This window comes from Tenrec ecaudatus, chromosome Y (assembly GCF_050624435.1).
Source record: "Tenrec ecaudatus isolate mTenEca1 chromosome Y, mTenEca1.hap1, whole genome shotgun sequence".
Taxonomy (NCBI): Eukaryota; Metazoa; Chordata; class Mammalia; order Afrosoricida; family Tenrecidae; genus Tenrec; species Tenrec ecaudatus.
The window spans coordinates 16725366-16743236 of record NC_134549.1 but is presented as its reverse complement, the minus strand read 5'-3'; the positions used below and the strand labels follow the sequence as shown (position 1 = coordinate 16743236).

At 46.4% G+C, this 17871-nt stretch overlaps 1 long non-coding RNA gene across 8 annotated transcripts in view; it reads left to right on the top strand.

The window, feature by feature from the left end:
• The window catches only part of LOC142435610 (uncharacterized), a 68946-nt gene that overhangs the window by 34600 nt on the left and 16475 nt on the right, over nt 1-17871 (top strand). For 2 of the 8 annotated variants that reach the window (XR_012781584.1, XR_012781589.1), the window contains exon 5: nt 3164-4684. The exons of 5 other annotated variants lie outside the window; for them this stretch is intronic. This is a non-coding gene — a long non-coding RNA (uncharacterized LOC142435610). Of the gene's footprint in view, nt 1-3127; nt 4685-17871 lie in introns of those variants that run through there. One more of the 8 variants, XR_012781585.1, reaches the window with a different exon arrangement.

Genomic DNA, 17871 nt, shown 5'->3' with positions numbered 1-17871 from the left:
AGGTATCATCCACCCTGGATTCCCTGTACCTCCAACCCTCATATGTACCATTGTACAGCCTCTGCCCTATCCAGCCCTGCAAGGTAGAATTCGGATCATGGTAGTTGGGGGGAGGAAGCATCCAGGATCTGGGGGAAAGCTGTGTTCTTCATCGATATTACCTCACACCCTAATTAACCCATCTCCTCTCCTAAGCCCCTCTATGAGGGGATCTCCATTGGCCGACACTTGGGCCTTGGGTCTCCACTCTGCCAGATTTCATTTCTTAAAGAAGTGCTGTACAGTTGTCTTGGTCCAAGTCTTTGCGTCTCTGGTTTGGTTTATAAGTAAGTATTTCATCTTTTATGTTATAATTATAAATTTTATGGTTGTCTTCATTTCCATTTCAGCATTCTCTTCATTAGCATGCAGCATTCTACTGGATTTTTGCACTTGAATATTGTATCCTGCCCTACTGACCAATGTTTTAATTGATTGCTGTCATCTTTATGGAAATGTATTAAAGGAGAAATGATTAGTGTACTCCGCTGGCTGATTCATATTGCCTGGAAGGGTTGATAGTAATCCTAATACATGTTCAAGGGCTACTTTCTCCGAGTCCAGCAATGTTGCGTGAGCTTTGCATAGAGAAGAAAGTTCTGCTAATCCGTGAGTGGCTCAGAGGAAGACACTGATGATACAGTGACAAGTGCAGCTTCTCCCCCCACCAGAGAGCGCAGACATACACAGACACTCCACATCCCTCAGCCCTCAGACGGACGCCATGACGATGACCTCCAGTGTGTCCCTCAGTTGCTTTGAGGCAACGTGACACCAGAGGGCGGGTTTCCTCTTCGTACCTGGCACTTCCATCACTGCATGTGTCTCAAGATTAATGGCCGAGACCTTTCTGTCCCTTCCCCCCCAAAGTTGGAGGAGATGGGCTGGGACAAAACGAATGGGTTTTTTAATTTAGCATGGAAAGAATACGAACAAAATATGTCCCCCTTAAATGATTGATTTCCATGGCGTTGCATATCACCTGACCAAAAGCAAACCTATGCACAAAATTCCATATGTCAGCAGTCTGGCAAAAGATTGAGAAGAAGGAACCATTTGCTCATGGTCTAAATATCTGCAGAGACCTCCCAACCAGGATGTTTATAACTAATGATTAGGGATGAAGTTTTAGGCATACTGATGACAAGATGACAAACAGCCACATCCACAGAGAAATGGTACAAAAGGAGGCAGGAATCCAAATCTCCACAGCAACTTACCTTCTACTGGGTCCTCCCCGAGCCTGGAAGACAAAGGTGCACACGATGCAGGTTTGTGATCTGGCCCTGTGACTTGTCCTTGCTGTGCTGCCCTGCACAGTAAAGCCTGAGGAACCACTCCCAGTGGGAACAGGGAAGCCTATCAAGAGTGGGCGAGGTTTCTCCTCTGCATGTGTGCGCCCCTTTGGGGGATTTCATTTGTGGTAACAGATTTGTGCGTCCTGATCTCCACCTCTCATTCTCAACTGTTTAAGCCTTCCATTCCTTGGGCATTTAGAAGCTTCTAGTCTCCATGGGAGATCTCAGAGTGAGGGCAATCTCATGTGAGACAGTGTAACCCTTTACCAAATACGGTTTTGAATAGTTGGTTCTTCAGGTGTAGATACCTAGGACGTATTTTTTTTGTTTGTTTTAAACAGTGTTATTGGCACTTCATCCACCTTTCATACAATTCCACATTTCAATCCTATGCAAAGAGTTGTACAACCGTCTGCACAATCAATTCTAGATCATTGTCTTCTTCCTTGTGCTCATTGGTATTTGTGTAGTTTATTTTTTTAAGTGTCACAAATATACACAACAAAGCATTCTCCCATTCAACAGCATCTATGTATCTAAGTCAGTGCCAGTGATTATACCCTTTTTGTTCAACGGGATCAATATCCTCTTCCAAATTCCCCCATCACCCTGCCCGTCATCTCCATGCCCTTAAGCAAAAACTCCTCCCTCGCCAGAGTATCCGTGGGTCAAGTTTAGTTTCTTTGCATTGTTTTCTTTGGTTCTAGCGGCAGTTTCCTAGAGATAGTATTCACCTGTCATACAGTTCCATAGTTAAATCACTTTTAAAAAATCATCGTATCTGCATCATCACAGTCTGTTCTGACGCTCCCGCCATTAACTAGGGCTTATTTTGAGGTGTTCTCTGTTCAGCATGGGGTCAGTGCACCAACCTTCCGGGTTGCATCTGAGGGGTGACCATGTGCATCACCATGGGAATGCTCAGACTCGGTGCATTATTTACCAAAGCAATCACACATTGCAGGTAGGTGTCCACAGTACATCATACCACACATACCACAGACAAGGGTGAGAAATTCTATTACTGACTGTTGGCTTTGTTTTAGTTACATTATTTTGTAAGTCCATCTTCAATGAGTAAACATTAAGTAAATTTAGCTCCTCCACCAACCCTCCTACTCCCTGCCCCTGTCTCTGGGTAAAAACATGGGAGTATTACATGTAGATGATATTGGGGGGTGGGGAGAACTTTTGTGTCTTTAAAAATGTGACTCTTTTCAGCTCATAGGAAACTCAAAACCCTGCACAGTGCCTCCAATACCACAGGCAGCATCCCTGTAGGGGGTAAACCAAATGTTTGCATCCCTGTGGTCTACCTCCCCTCAGACAATGACCACATCAGGTTCCCTTACAATTTCCAGGGAGGAACCATGTCAGCGAGTTTAAAAGCACAAAGTAATCTGACTCCCAAGGGAAGGTTTAAGTTCCTTGATTGCAAGGGAAACTCAGAGCTCTGGGGGTGCGACTTGAATGGTGTCTGGTATTGGAAATCTCCTGTCTAGAGAAATGCAGAGATTAAGGTTTCAGAAGAGAGAAAGTTCAAGACTTTCCTTTGGGGCCAATTCACAGATCCTTGGAGAGAGTTAGGCCTAAACCAGATTAATGCACCCAAATCGTGTTATTCCTGATGGAACGATCCACTGCCCTTTCAAAAGAACTTCATGACATGTGTGGCCCATGTATGAAGTTGTGAGCCTAGGATTTTCCAGAACATGATCTCTACCCCGAAGGTTTTTTGCATGACTACAATGAATACGTTGCTACGTCTGTAAAGAAATTCTGTTCATCAGGTTCACGGAGAAGGTGACTGTGGAATCTCTCCGCAGACGTTTAGGTCTGGACTCTGAGTGCTGTCGTAATCACCGTTTGGCTGCTAACTGCAAGGTGCGCGGAGGGTTACCACCAGCTGCTCCACAGGAGCGAGATGAGACTTTCTACTCCAGTAAAAGAACAACCAACTCAGAAACACTCAGGGGGCAGTTCTACCATAAGTCAGAATTAGCTCAATGGTGTGAGTTTCATTTGAGTGCCTACTGTACATGGTATGGTATTCCTGCAATGGGTCCCCCAGCATTCTCTTGCTTCGTAGCGGGAAGAGTCCAGTGTGCCCCTCACAACAATTCGACAATGACCAAGAGCCAAAGATATATTTTTGCCAACAGTCAAAATCACGATCATCTAACCGATACGCTAACATTTTTCCAGTGTACTTTTTAAGGTAATTCTCGTAGATGGACGCTGTGCCCGCCGGTTTACTGCATCCTTCTGTTGGTTTCATTGGCTTTCTCGTTGAGTTATTGACAAGGTTCAGTGCCTAGGGACATATCACTGGCAAACGTAGTTCAGTCTTTTTAGGGACAAAATCAGCACTTCCAAACCAACACTTTCTCTTGCCCATGTAATGATTGGGTGAATTTCCTACCCTCATGGACACGTCATCTCTGTCCCAGGGTGTTCCTGTGAGTTGGAATTGACTAGAAGGCAGTGGGTTTGGAGTTCTGGTTTGGACTGAGGCCTCTGATGTTGTGTCATCATTGATCCCTACTGATCCTGTACTAGACGATCACAGATTCCCATGTTATTTCATACATGAGAGCTTTAAGAACAGAGAGGGAATCTGATTACAGTGAGAACTGTCGTAGGCAGCTCTCTAATCGACTGATCAGTAGGCCAGGTGCTTAACATCCATTCATGAATGTTACTCGGTTGAGATTTAGGGGACAGCCAGGTGTCCATAAAGCCTCATGTCTGTACAGTAAATATGTCCCAAGGTTGGTTTAGACCCTTCAACCCATTGAGCTGGCAAGTTCTCTAAATTCTCTCTCTATCCCAACCAACCTTTTCCCCCATTGGCCACCCATTACAACAGACATACCTGCCTGGACAATTCTATTGAAAGTGGATGTGTACTGAGCTTCAAGTTCAATCCCTTCTCTGCAAGGACACACAGGAAACATGTATGCAGCAAATAATTTTATTTGATCAATTTAATGATCTAGGGACACCACACAGAGAGGAGGGGAGACTGAGAAAGGTGAGGCGGGGAGGGAACATGTCTTCTAGGAGCAGATGAGCTGCAGAGGAACATCCAGGGAGCGCTTCTTACTTCTGATTCTGATTCCACGGGGAAGGTGAGGCCTGTGGCCGTCTATGCAGGTACCATGCGTGGTGGAGAAAAACCAGGTTGGGGTGTTGAGTCAGGCTGATCAAGAAAGAGGCTCATAGGTTGTTGAGTGTCAAGAATTGATTATCTGCCAAGGGCTCAAAAAGGGAAATGTTGATGGCAACATATGTACAATTATGCTTAATACAGTTGCATGATGGATTGTTATAAGATTTATAAGTGCCCCCAATAAAATGGTTAAGAAAAAAAAGAAAATGATACACATTCAAATAAATTTACCCCAAAAATGGTCATTTGTCAAGTAAAAAATGTTGATAGTTTGTCACATGAAATCTAATATAGGCAGTCTCTAAAAATGTTGACCATCCACTTGGAATGATTCTGAGGATATAGTGATGGTGAAGCAGGAGTTTCATGATTCCAGAAGTACTGGCCTCAGGAGTCACCCTAACTCACTGACCTGAATCACAATCATGTAAAGATTTTAAAAAGGAGACAAAAATGAACAGGGGAACCTGGGGGCATACAGGGTAAGTTGTCTTCTAGGAACTGAAATGTCAGTGCTTTGAACCAACCAGCCCTCTGCAGGGAGAGATGGGGGACTTAGCTTCTGGAAGGCAGACAAAGAGAGGTGTGGAGGCATTTCTACTTATATTCTGGGGTCCCCAGGTTTGGAATAGAATTCAGAGCAACAGGTTAGATACAGAAGCTGCTGTTGAGATACAGTTAGGCATTTGGAAACGTATCACAAGGCTGGGGATTCACACACACTAGCTGTTGTGAGGAGAAAACAGAGATTGTTGCCCTAACGATTTGCCCTCCAGAAACCCTAGATAAGGTTGCAATGATAACACTATATGGACAGATCTTGTGCTGGGGAAGGACCGCCTGCTTTCTAGAGTATCAGCAAAAGAGAGGTAGACCTCCAACCAGAAAGAGGGAAAAACTAGCTGCAATGATGGGCTCACACTTTAAAAAGAATGGCCGGAATGGCACAGAATTTGGCAGTGTTTCCTGTGTGGTGCATCGGGTCACCGGGAGCAAGGGCCAACTTGCCGGCCTCAATCAACAATCACACGGTTCAGAATTCAATCGATGGCAGTGGAAACGTGAATGGGGACATAGCATCTGCTGGCATAATTTTGGACAAACAAGAAAAAAAAATACCATTCCTAAAAAAGCCCATGGAACCCCAAACCAAAACCACTGTCATCGGTTCTGACTCATACAGGAAACTTCAGGACAGACTGGCACATCCACTGTGGGTTTCTGGGACTGTAATTCCCAGTGGGAGTCGAAACGCTCACCTTTCCTACATGGAGCAGGGGGTGGTCTCTAAGTGCTAACCTCACGCTTAGCAACCCAACTCTTAAGCCACCTGGCCACCTCCCTGCCACGTTAAATCCCCATGGGAGGTTCTTACCTGGTTGGAAAGGAAAACAATTGGACACTGGTCATTTTAACTTACTTTCAAAAAGTATGAATCATGGAGAGAGCTCTTGAAGAATTGGCAACTGTGGGAAAATATTAGGACAATTGTCTGTGAAGAAGAAGCAAAAAAATAAAGGAAAAAATCAACAGCCGATACCAATAACACTCAGGATTCTGTGTAAACACTGGAGCTCACAACGGATGATTTGCAAAGAAAGAATTTAAACCAGATCCATGTGTTATCTGAAATTATGCGTACCTGTTAGGTCGGATAGAAATGCATGGAAGAGTGTGGCTGAGTTACCTCGTTCGATGATATAGACGAGGTTTTCCTCAGGAATCTCCTCTGAGAACATCCAAGAGGATCGCAAACTCTTCATCGGACACAGATGTGTTTCTTGCTGAAAATCAGCATGCACAGTGCAGGAAGTTGCCGTGAGATATTGTGACTACAGATGAGACAGCCCTAAGTGTCTCAAGCCCTGTGGGTCGTAATTCTTCCTGGCCCTCAAGGGGCTGCAGTTATCCCCGTGGCAATTAGTAAGGCTTTGGACACAAATGGACAATCCACGTGGATGACGAAGGGAAGATAGCTTTCTGAGTCCATACACAGGGTCCTGGGAACAGGGGCCTGGTGATCTACTTCCCTCCTACCATCCTCTGAAAACCAAGAGAAGCCCAGTGGAACTCGACAGCATGTGTGGATCGCCACGGGTTGGCACGGACAGATGGAAACTCAAGTGGGGTGCTTAGAAGGAAAGATCACGTGATATCCCATCCTGCCGGTGTTGCGACTAGAATCTCTGATGAGGGAGGGAGAAGTGGAGTCCTCCTTCGAGGGGTGGAGCGATGCTTACCGACAAGTTCAATCGATTTGCTATAAACTCCTTGCGGATCCACGTTGATGTGCAATCCCATGATAGTATCTTCTGTGACGTAGACAGGTATAACGGTATTGTTGAGCGGACCTGGGAGGAAAACAGAGGAGTGAACACAGGATATTCTGATAGGAGCTCTGGCATGACAAGGGCGAAGGACTCAGTGAATCTTTGGAATGCCGGCAGTGTGAGCCCACCCTCGACTCTGATGGAGGAAGTCCATCGGGTCCATTCAAGCCAAGGGGTCTTCCCGCTGTGTCTCACAGTGTTGCTCTGAGTCAGAATTAACTCAATGCACCCTAACGACCCCCACCACAGGACGGGACTTGAAAAGTTCGTGAAAATAATGAAATGAGAGGCTCATGGAAATTCCCCACCACTGGCTTTCAGAGCCCCTCGTGTGCAGGTAGGGATATGCACAAATAGTGTCTAAGTAGCCAAGTTGGCACTCCTAAGTGAGCATGGGACCCCACCGGCAAAGTTGGTGTTCAGATTGTTGTGAAAATCTGCTCGTGACAAGATGACGTGGTGTGGACACTCGGGCTGGATCCATTAGACTAGTCCTATAGGTTGTTTTTGACAGACTCAGATCCTTGCCTTCCACCCAGCTCCCACCTGAAACAAACCTTTGAAGCATCTGTGTTTAGTTTCTCCTGATATTAAACATTTCAAGGGCTTCAAGATGTAAGGTCATTTATGTCTTTGTACATAACAAATTAAAGTGCTTGGAAAATTGAGGGGATTCTACCTGGTTTCACTTTCATGTGAGCAGAAGTAGAATTCAGATATACAGAATTCTTGTCACAAGTTGAGGCAATTAATTCAATGTAACATGCCCGTTTCCTACGGAAACACAGTGATACTTACCAATACCAAAAAATAAATTGGCTTCTTTTCTCTCTGCATACTCAAAACGGGGAAGGCATTGCCCTTTATACCTAAAGCATAAAACATTGTGAGTTGATTTCGTGAATGAAACAAAACCATTCAATACATAGCCTGAGTGACTAGGATTTCATGTCTGCCCTTGCACACATGAGCAATAAAAACTATGCATCAGCATAGTCCCCTTGCCTACAAAACAGCGTCTGTAGACTTAACTTCATGGAGGTACCAAAGACCTTCCGTTTGGAATATAAAGCAACTGGTGAAATGCAGTATGACTGAGTGAAATCAAACAAGGTGTGCCTCTGCGGGCTTGCTCCATGACGTGACAACCGTAGAACTGCTGAGTCACACCATTAGCACAATCAAACATATTCCTGTTTCCTAGCTTGAAAATTCAATCCTTCCTGCAGAGGCATTCCATCCCCTTTCTCCCGTCCCCACGGTGCCCCAGCTACGAACTTGGACTCCTACACGATTGCCACATTCTCCCAAAGCACTGCCCTCTCTTCCTCATCTTCAGTTTCTTTTAGAAACTCCATTCAGGTTCCACTACTAGTTTATGTATCTGCAAGTGAACTCGGATTCCAAAGAAGACAAACTGTTTCTACTTGCTTCATGATTGATGTGGGTTCTTACGAAAGGCGTGTGATATACCAATCATGTGATCAATAATCCTTGATGCTGTGGAAGCTTTCCCATCCTGTGGGAGTGAGATTTTATATCCACCTGCTTATGTTTGAAATTATAGGTTGTAATCTCAGCTGTCAATCAGGCCACAGTCAAATGATGCCTCCTTAGAGGTGTGGGTGTTTTACAAACAGGCCAAACTGAGAGCTTACATTTCTCTCCCCTCATCACTTCTCCTTTCTGTTTGCTTGGACTCTGCCTGTAGGAGTGGCTCCATATGGGCCACTGTTTGCTGAGAGCTTTCTGGCCAATCGTGTTTCTAATCACCTTGGATCAATGTGATTCTGCACCCACTAGCAACCTCCCTCTCTTTGTCTCTCATCCACTTGCTACCCTATTTCTCTCTCTCTGTCTCTGTCTCTCTCTCTGTCTCTGTCTCTCTCTCTCTCTGTCTCTTTCTCTCTCTCTGCCTGTCTCTCTCTCTCTCTTTCTCCACACACATAGATTTAAAGCAGCCAGGAGTCAGTTTTTCCGGGCAGAGGTTGTGCTGTGATTAATTGTCCACTCACCGATTTTAAGACCATGGTTCCCTGAAGTTTGCTAGGATTTGAAGGCACTGTGAATTAGTCTCTCTCTAGTATTTGGGGAGTTGATTGCAAGGGAGGCGTTTGACTCTCCGTCCCCTAAGACTTTGGCTCCTAAATCTCCAACTCCGGCGATCCTTCAAAGCCCACCACCCCGAACCCTGAGATTTCTCTGTAACCAAGGAAGGCAGATTCTCCCTTGGGAACCAAGCAGCCTTGCTCATTTTCATTCCATGAAATGATTACTTACTTGATATAGAATCCAAAACTTATTATCTCATTTACTGGCAAGTAGTAAATCTGACGCATATATACATCAAACTGACTTCCTTCCACGGTCTTGTTCGGGTTGGTAGAGGCAATGTACACCAGCTTATAATTCCCTTCAATCTGCAAAAAACATATCGGCAAGATAGGTTTGGCCGGGCTCTCTCTCCAGCATCTCCTACAGGGATGCCCCCCATCGATTGCATCAGAGAAAATATCTACATGTATTGAATGTAGAACACTCCTGAAAACAGCAATCGCAATGAAAACAACGGCAAGGTAGGACACAAACGTGAAATGTTCCTGTGGGACTTCACACCATCGAGTCACGACAACCTCCAGCTCATATCCAATGTCTCACTTCTAAGGGGAGTATAGAGAGACACGTGTTCATGCAGCATCCCCTGTGGTGTCCATGACTCAGCACTTCATTTCGATCAAAGGGTTGCTGAGCAGACTCTACTCAGAGGAAGACACCCCACAAGAAAGTCCTAGTTACCTGCCCCTCAAAATGCCAGCCACCCCTAAACCCTAAGGAGCATCGATGTGCAGTGCTAAACGCAAGGGTGTTGAGCATGGACCAACACTCTCCAGAGGGAATGTTTTCAGAAGCTTATCAATACCCAATGAATCGAGGGATTGTACTTTGGGGAGTTACAGGTGAAGAGCCAGGTGCACAAAATTGGAAACACCAACACAATCTCTCAAAGCAACACGCACGTGCATAAAAGTAGAACCCGCTGTGCTGGGCTGTCCTCCTTACCATTGAGAAGTTTCCTTCAGGCAGAGTGTCCAGGCCAGCGCAGGTGAGGGCGAGTCCCAGCGTCAGGAGCAGAATCTTCATCTTGCCCGTGTTTGTCTCTTGTCCTTAGGAGGAGCCGGGAGAATGTACCCTGCTCTGTGTCCTTGACTCTTTATATAGTTTGCGATTGGTTGTGGCTCTTTGTCTTGGGTTTCTCGCACAACCTCACGTTGAAGCAGCCACAACAAACATCCTGTTGGCAGGTCTCTAAGCACACTTAAGCCCAAGGCAAATGATTCCTTGGTCTCTACATTCTTAGAAAAGCAAAATTAAACAAAACCCAGGAATAGGGTGTCTGGAGTCACGTGGGGTGAAACTTGCTAATGTGAAAGTTAATCCTTTCTTGGGACACACTTGGTCTGCCATTCCTTCCAAGTTCATTTTCAAAGATCTTGTTTTGCTGTAGTTCATCTCCGAGTTTCTAGGCGAAGGACAGAAAGGTCTCCACTGTGAGCCTTGAGAGATACAAAGTATTGGAAGGGCCACGTCTTGGGAGGAGAGACCTGGTCTTCAGAATCAGTCGATGTTAAAGCTAGTGAGGAACTTGCTGGTGGCCATCAAGCCGTGGGGCCCCTGTTAGAGGTGAGGGCTTTGGAGTGTCGTCTGGATCGATCCCTCAGTGCTGGGCAAGAGAACCCACGTTTTTCCCAGTCCCAGGAGAAAATCATGAGATGAGAATGCTGCTGTTGTGAGGCTCTGACGCGTAGCAACCTCGTCGTGACCAACAGAAGGAAACACTGTCCGTCCCTGCGCCATCCCCACAACGGTTTCTATGCCTGCGCCCATCGCCGAAGCCCCAGGGTCAAAAACAAAATTTTACTCAGCATCTGCGATGAAGGGAATAGGGAGATTGGAAGCAAACGGGCATGTCCTCCAAGCGATGCCTGGCCTGAATCCAGAAAACAGTCAAACATTAGCAGAGTTCTTGAGGGTCTGGTTCTTTCAGTGAGTTATTTAAACATACATGCTATCGTCTGCAAAGGTCTAAAGGAGAGTCACTTCACCCTTCAAGCCAGAATTGGGGAGTCCCAAGGAGAGAGCCCCCTTCTATTGTCTTATCTCTGTCTGGAGGATGGCAGGCTCCCCTAAGTCTCCCCTTACGTATGGTCTGTGGAGCCCACTCAGCTAGCTGCCTTTCTGTTGGGAACTTGAGGCGCCCTCCCTGCCTTCCAGGAAATCGCTGGGGCCACTGCCCCTCCCAGTCTCCTTGTGAGTTCACCTTGAAGCTTGGCGGGTCTGCAAGTGGATGTGAGGCGCTCAAGATGGCATAGGGCTACTCCTTCAGGGCTTAGGGTGAAACCGGGCATCGTTTTTGGAATGAGGACAAATGAAAGAAGGGGCAAAAAACATGAGACCTCTTGGTCCAAAGATCTAGGTGGGTTTACTTTCCTGCACGTGAACACCCTGAACATATTTTCTTCAAAAGGAACTAAAGTGTTTTCCATGAATGATGGAATGTAGATGAGAGTGGAATCTGTTGTCAATCATGTTGGCTTATGGTTCTAGGTTCCAGGAAATCCCATGCCCTCCCATCTGCTTCTGTCAAGAGGACAGCCCACAGGGAATCCAGGACAGATAAACCCCTCAGGGCCCATATTAAGAGTAGCGGTACCATGAGGGTAGGGGCAAGCTGGGGGGAGACAAGGGGAACCCACTGCAATGATAGACCTACAGCACCCCCCCCCAGGGGGACGAACAACAGAAACATGCGTGACGAGAGACAGAGATGGTGTAAAATATGAAAATAAGATGCAGTAATTTATAAATTATGAAGTGTTCATGAGTGGGGAAGGAGGTGGGTATAGGAGTTGATACCAGGGCTTCAAGGAGAAAGACAATGTTTTGGGAATGATGATGGCAACCTACGTACAACGGATGCCTGGATTGTTATGAACTGTAAGAGCCCCCCAAAAAATGATTTATTAAAAAATAGTAATAGTGCATCATTAAAATATCCCGGCCCAGTCCAACTCAAGTCCCTAAGACCAATCCTAGTCCATGAGTCCCTCTTCACACGCACCCAGCACATGCAATGATGCAGAATGCAGGAAGATCACAGGCCGGTGGGTGCAGAGTTGCGTGGAACCAATGGCAGTGGCCCCATCACAGGGGTCTCAGCCTGGCTCACCACAGGAAGGTGAAGGCAGAGAGATGGAGGCGGGGGGGGGGGAGCTCCCAGGACCCTCCTTATGGAAAGGTGACATCATGCTGTGACCTGATTGACAGGCTGGACTCCACCCCTCCACTTTTATATCCTCAAGTTGACACAAAATCCTCTAACTACCACCTGTCTCTGTCCTACCAATATATCTGGGCTCGTGATGTTGAGTTTTGTTCCACATTTTTCTCCCACGTTATCTGAGACCTTGAATTGTGAGTCCTTTCAATGGGGTCAGTAGTGCCAGCTAGGCACCATCTAATTCTTCTGGTTTTAGGGTTGTGGAGACCGGTTTGCTTGCTTTCAAGTTTTTTGGCCTAATTATTTTCTGCGTGTCTTGAATTCATTCTTCTTTACTAGCTATGAGTCACTGACTTTGAGATGATGCCAACTCACAGTGACCCTAAAGCATGGGATGGAACTGCCCCTGTGGGCTCCGGAGACTGTCACTGTTGATGGGAGTAGAAACCTCCATCTTCCCCCCATGCAGCAGCTGGTGGTTTTGAACCCGTCACCTTGTGGCACACAGCCCAGTGCATCGCCACTATCCCTCCACTTTACCAAGGGCGATGTCCTTCTCCAGAGACCGCTCTCTCCCGACCTTACGTCCAACATGTGCAAGACAAAGTCTCACCTTACAGTGGTCCCTGGTGTTTTCAATATTCTTCCTCGGCACCACCGTTGGAACCCAAAGATCCTCCTTTGGGGGTTCTCATGTACTGTCCACCTCTCACCTGCACAGCAAGGATCTGAAAGTGTCCTGGTTTGGTTCCGGTGCACCTTATTGCTCAAGGGAACATCTTTGCTTGTCAACGCTGTAAAGGTGTCTTATGATGCAGATTTATCCAGTGCGATGCAGCTTTTGCTCTCCTGCTGGTGTAGATTAAGGGTTGTAGCCTTCACACTGTGGGTTACAATTCGATACCAAGAAAATCAAAATCTTTACAACGTGCCCGATGAGTAACAATGTGATAAATGGAGAAGAAGTTGAAGTTGTCGAGGATTTTCTCTTGATTGATCCACAGTTCTCACGGAAGTAGCAATCAAGAGATTAAACTTTTACATCTCTATTGGTATATTTCCATCCATCGTACTGTAGTTTGCATGTCTGTCTATGTATTTACTCATCGATTGTTGTCATTAATGCTATTGTGGAATGGTGTATATAGTACTTTTTAAAAAACATTTTATTGGGGGCTCATACAACTCTTATCACCATCCATCCATCCATTGTGTCGAGCACATTAGTACATTTGTTGCCATCATCATTCTCAAAACATTTGCTTTCTAATTTCTACTTGAGCCCTTGGTATCAGCTCCTCATCTACCCCCCCCCCCCCGCCTCCCCTTTAACCATTGTTTTCTATCAAACATGTTCTGTCCTCCGTCTCCTTGAACTTGTCTCCTGTCCTTGTGTGAAACTGGGTTGTTTCTCTTGGTGTCGAGGTAAAGGCAGTAGTCCTTGGCAAACATTCCTCCCCAATACCATAATCCAAAGACATTGATTCTCCTTCGGTCTTTGCTCGTTGTCCAACTTCCTATGCAGATGAGGTGTTTGAATGAGGGGGAGTGCAGAATGGGGACCCAAAGCCCATCTGCAGGCGACTGGACATCTCCTTACAGAAGAGGCGCGGGGAGGAGACGAGCCAGTCAGGGTGCAGTGTAGCATCGAGGAAATTTACTACTTTCTTCTACTTCATTAATGCTTACTCTGCTGCCACCCACCACCCGCAATATCATGACCCCAATTCTGCCTTACAGATCTGACTAGACCAGCTGGAAACACAGGGACTCCAGGACAGATAAACCCCTCAGGACCAATCATGAGAGTAACAATATTAAGAAGGGAAGGGGAAGGTGGGGGAATAAAGGGGAAACCGATCACAATGATCTACCTATAAACACCTCCCAGGAGAATGCACAACAGAAAAGTGGGTGAAGGGAGACATCGGTCAGTGTAAGATATGTCAAAACAATAATGATTTATAAATTATCAAGGGTTCGTTTGGAAGGGAGGGAGGGTGGAGGAGAGAGGGAAAAAACGAGCAGCTGATGCCAAGGGCTCAAGTAGAAAGAAACTGTTTTGAAAAGGATGAGGGCAACAACTGTACAAATGTGCTCGACACAATGGATGGATTGTGATAAGAGCTATACAAGCCCCCAATAAAATTATTTTTAAAAAAAACAAGAAGAAAGACCATGATTTCACTCAGGCACACCTTAGGCATCAAGGTGACATCTTTGGTTTTAACCTTTTAAAGTGGAGTTGCTCAGCAGATTTAACCAAACAACACGTCATTGGATCTCGTAAGCTCTGCTTCCCTGGGCGTTGGATATCGGTCCTAACAAAGTGAAATCTTGGACAAGCTCAATCGTTTCCTCGTTTACCATGATGTCGTCTATTGATCTAGCTGTGAGGATTTTTGTGTTTGCTTTTAATCTAAGGTTGAATATCCATACAGGAGATCACAGTCTCGGATCTTCATCCGTTTGTGCATCAAGTCGCCTTCGCTTTCAGTAAGGAAAGTTACATCACCTGCAGATCGCACGCTGTTAGTAACTCTCGCTGGAAGCCTGCTGCTACGTTCTATTTCACCTAGTCCAGCTCCTCAGGTGATTTGCTCAACCTGCAGGTTGATTTAAGTGCAACGAAAGGATACAACCCGGATGCATGCTTTTATTGATTTGAAACCAAGCATTTCCTTGTTCTGTTGAAGAAGAAAAAAAAACACTACTGTCTTTTGGCCTCGATATAATTTCCACAGCAGCAAAATTAAGTGTTCTGTAATCATGCCATGTTATCCATCATGTGTTATAATCAATGCCATCGAATGCCACCGCATGACCGCTGACCCAAAGGTGAGCTTCTTCCCGGGACCCTCTGCTTTCCTCCAGGATCAGGTGATGGCAGTGATGAGATTCCTTACTTCACACCCTCTTCTGAACCTGGCTTTCATTGTTTGCATGTGATATTAATGATGCTGCACTTTCTGTTGGCCCCCACCCCCTTTGGGAAAGTCTGCAGATATAGATCTCTTCCAGTCTGTTGGCCAGGAAGCTGGCTCTGCCAACACTCTGGGCAATGATAAATGAGTGTTTCCAGTGCTTCAGCAGCTTGTTCTTGGAATGTTTCCCTTGGCATCCTTTCAGTGCCTGGGTTCTTGTTTTTGGCTGATGCCTAACGTGCGGCTTGGGCTTCTTCCTCCAGCCCCGTCAACTCTTAATCGTGTGCTACATCTTGAAAATGGTTGGACGTCCGCCAGTTCTTGTTGGGACAGAGATTTTGCGCGTTCCTCGCATCTTGTTTTTCGGTTCCCTCCTGTGACGTTCAATAGTTTGCCCAGAGAATCCTGCGGTGTGACCACTCAGAGCCCGAATCACTTCTCAGTTCTTTTTTCTTGAGAAAGGCAGAGCGCGCGCTCTCCGTTTACTGATTTTCTGATTCCAGGTCTTCGCACATTGCACTGCGATGCTGACCTCTGTCTTTTCACGTTGCCTTTGAACTTGGCCCGGCTCTTTTCACTTCATATCCCCCCACCACCACCGCCTTTCGATTTAGACCTCTCACATCCGATAGCAAGTGTCAGCATCCATTTGGGGGTTTCCTGCGTTGTTGGTGAGATTTTGGTTTCTTCATGCACGATGTCTTGGACGTTATCCCACGGCTTCCCTGGTCTCCGGTCACTCATGCGCAGTGCATCAGATCTCTTCCGGAGATGCGCTGTCAATGCTGGACGGGATACTGTCTTGGGCATCATTCTCGGTGGAAACAAAATCAATGGAGCATATCTCTCTATATAGGGGAGAGAGAGAGAGAGAAAGGTTTGTGTCAAGAAAATGTTTCATCACAAAGTTGTTGTACAAGAGGGTATGACCAACCCTAGGCAGGTTCAGAATTCAACGATCGGGTGTCAGGCTGGAGGAGTTTCCTGACTCACATTGATGTACGAGCTGATCAATCCAAGATCACCAGGAGGGCAACCGGCTTGTGGCTGCAAAGATGAATAAGTCCACAGCAGAGCAGGTCAGCTCTTGCCCTCTGGGGTGAGCAAATCCAAGGTTGGAAGGTCAGGTCCCAGGGTGCTACCTCAAGTCCAAAGACCGGGAAGCTTCCAAGCAAGATGGCTACGCCTTCGCCGCCAAGCCAAAGCCATATTTCTGCATTTGCAGACTTATTTCAGCTTTCATCCCCTAGAACTTGTTCTGACAGATTCCATGGAGCCTGGGCTTCTCATCCTCCATAGATAGAGTCTGATTGAACCCCATGCGTCCAGTCGGCAGCAGCCCAAGGGTACAGTCACTGCTTATGCTGTGGAAAGCCCATGTCGTCGCTCGTGCAAAATTCTGTCGTGATCTCTGACATCATCTCATTCACCGAGGCCGTCTTTCCCAATCAGTTTCTCTGTTCCAATGACCAGTAACGATCAAGGTGTCATGATTGCATGCTTACTTACTTCCAAAAACGTCATTGATGAGTCAGTTGATTTCAACTCCGAGTAACCCTCAAAGGACCTGTGAGTTTCTGAGCCGTTAACCCTTTCTAGGAGTAGACAGCTTCATCTGTCTTCTACAGACCAGCCGGTGAGACTGAACTACCGACTTGGTGGTGCGCAGCCCAATGCCTATCACCAGACCTCCCTCATTTCCGACTACAACAGTTGATTTAAAACAACAACCGCAACCATATTCCATTCGCTAATGTTTGGCATTTGTGTTTGGTGTGTCGATTTGTGGAATAGTTTATGAATTGGTCTTCCTGGGCATTTGTGGTAATTACTTAATCTGGTGACAGCTTGAGACTCATAAGAGTGAAAGGGTGGACTTCAGCCTGTCACTCATGTCACTGCTTGATGACCTCATATGGAGTCGCTGTGGAGAGAAATAGGTCGCTGGAGGCGGGACACACACACTCTCTGCTTGGTGTTCTGATGACAAGACACATGGAGCCACGCGAGAGCCCTGGAGCTGGAGGAGCCACGTGGAGGCCACGCCGGCGCTGAGAAGCTTTCACCGCCACTGGATCCACAAGACTTTCCACCCACCGGCCTGTGGTCTTCCTGCATTCAGCGTCATTGCATGTGTTTTGTGAGTGTGAAGAGGAATTTATAGATTGGTATCAGATATATGGGCTAATTTTGGACTTGTGGGCTTGAACTGCGCTGGGCTGGGCTGTTTTCTCACTATTCGATTGCTCTTGTCTAGAAAGCTCTTGCTTATACACGTATGAGCGTCTATGAATTTGTTTCTCTGCTCCACCGTAACTCACACAGAAGTTTACAGACATCAATCACCCTGTCACTGACAGTGTTGGAATGCTCTCTCAGAAGATGAACGGGATATCACTGCTCCTCAGGTTCTCTGACTCAGTACCAGTCCATTTCGGCTCACTACTGCCTACGGTATTGAACTTAGTGCATTCAGCTAATACCTAGTTCAGTCATGCTCGTTTTATACTTTGCACACCATGTTCTGATGTCTCCTGGAGATGTAAACCGATTTCTTCTCTTTTTGAGTCGTGTCCCATCGGCCAATGAAGGTCCCCAAAGTGTGTTCCACCCTCATCAGTCAGGTCAACTCTGCTTGGAGGTGTATTTTGTCGTAGGCTGAGTGTCTTCTAACCTGCCAGTCTCATCTTCCAGCCCGCACCACCCCAGGCACGGGCACCAACCCTAAGGTTTTCAGCCCGTCATTTCCCAGAAGCTGGCTGCATCTGCCTTCCTCCTAATCCGTTTTAGTCTAAGAATGTGGTGGAACCTTTGAAGCGTGGGCGACCCA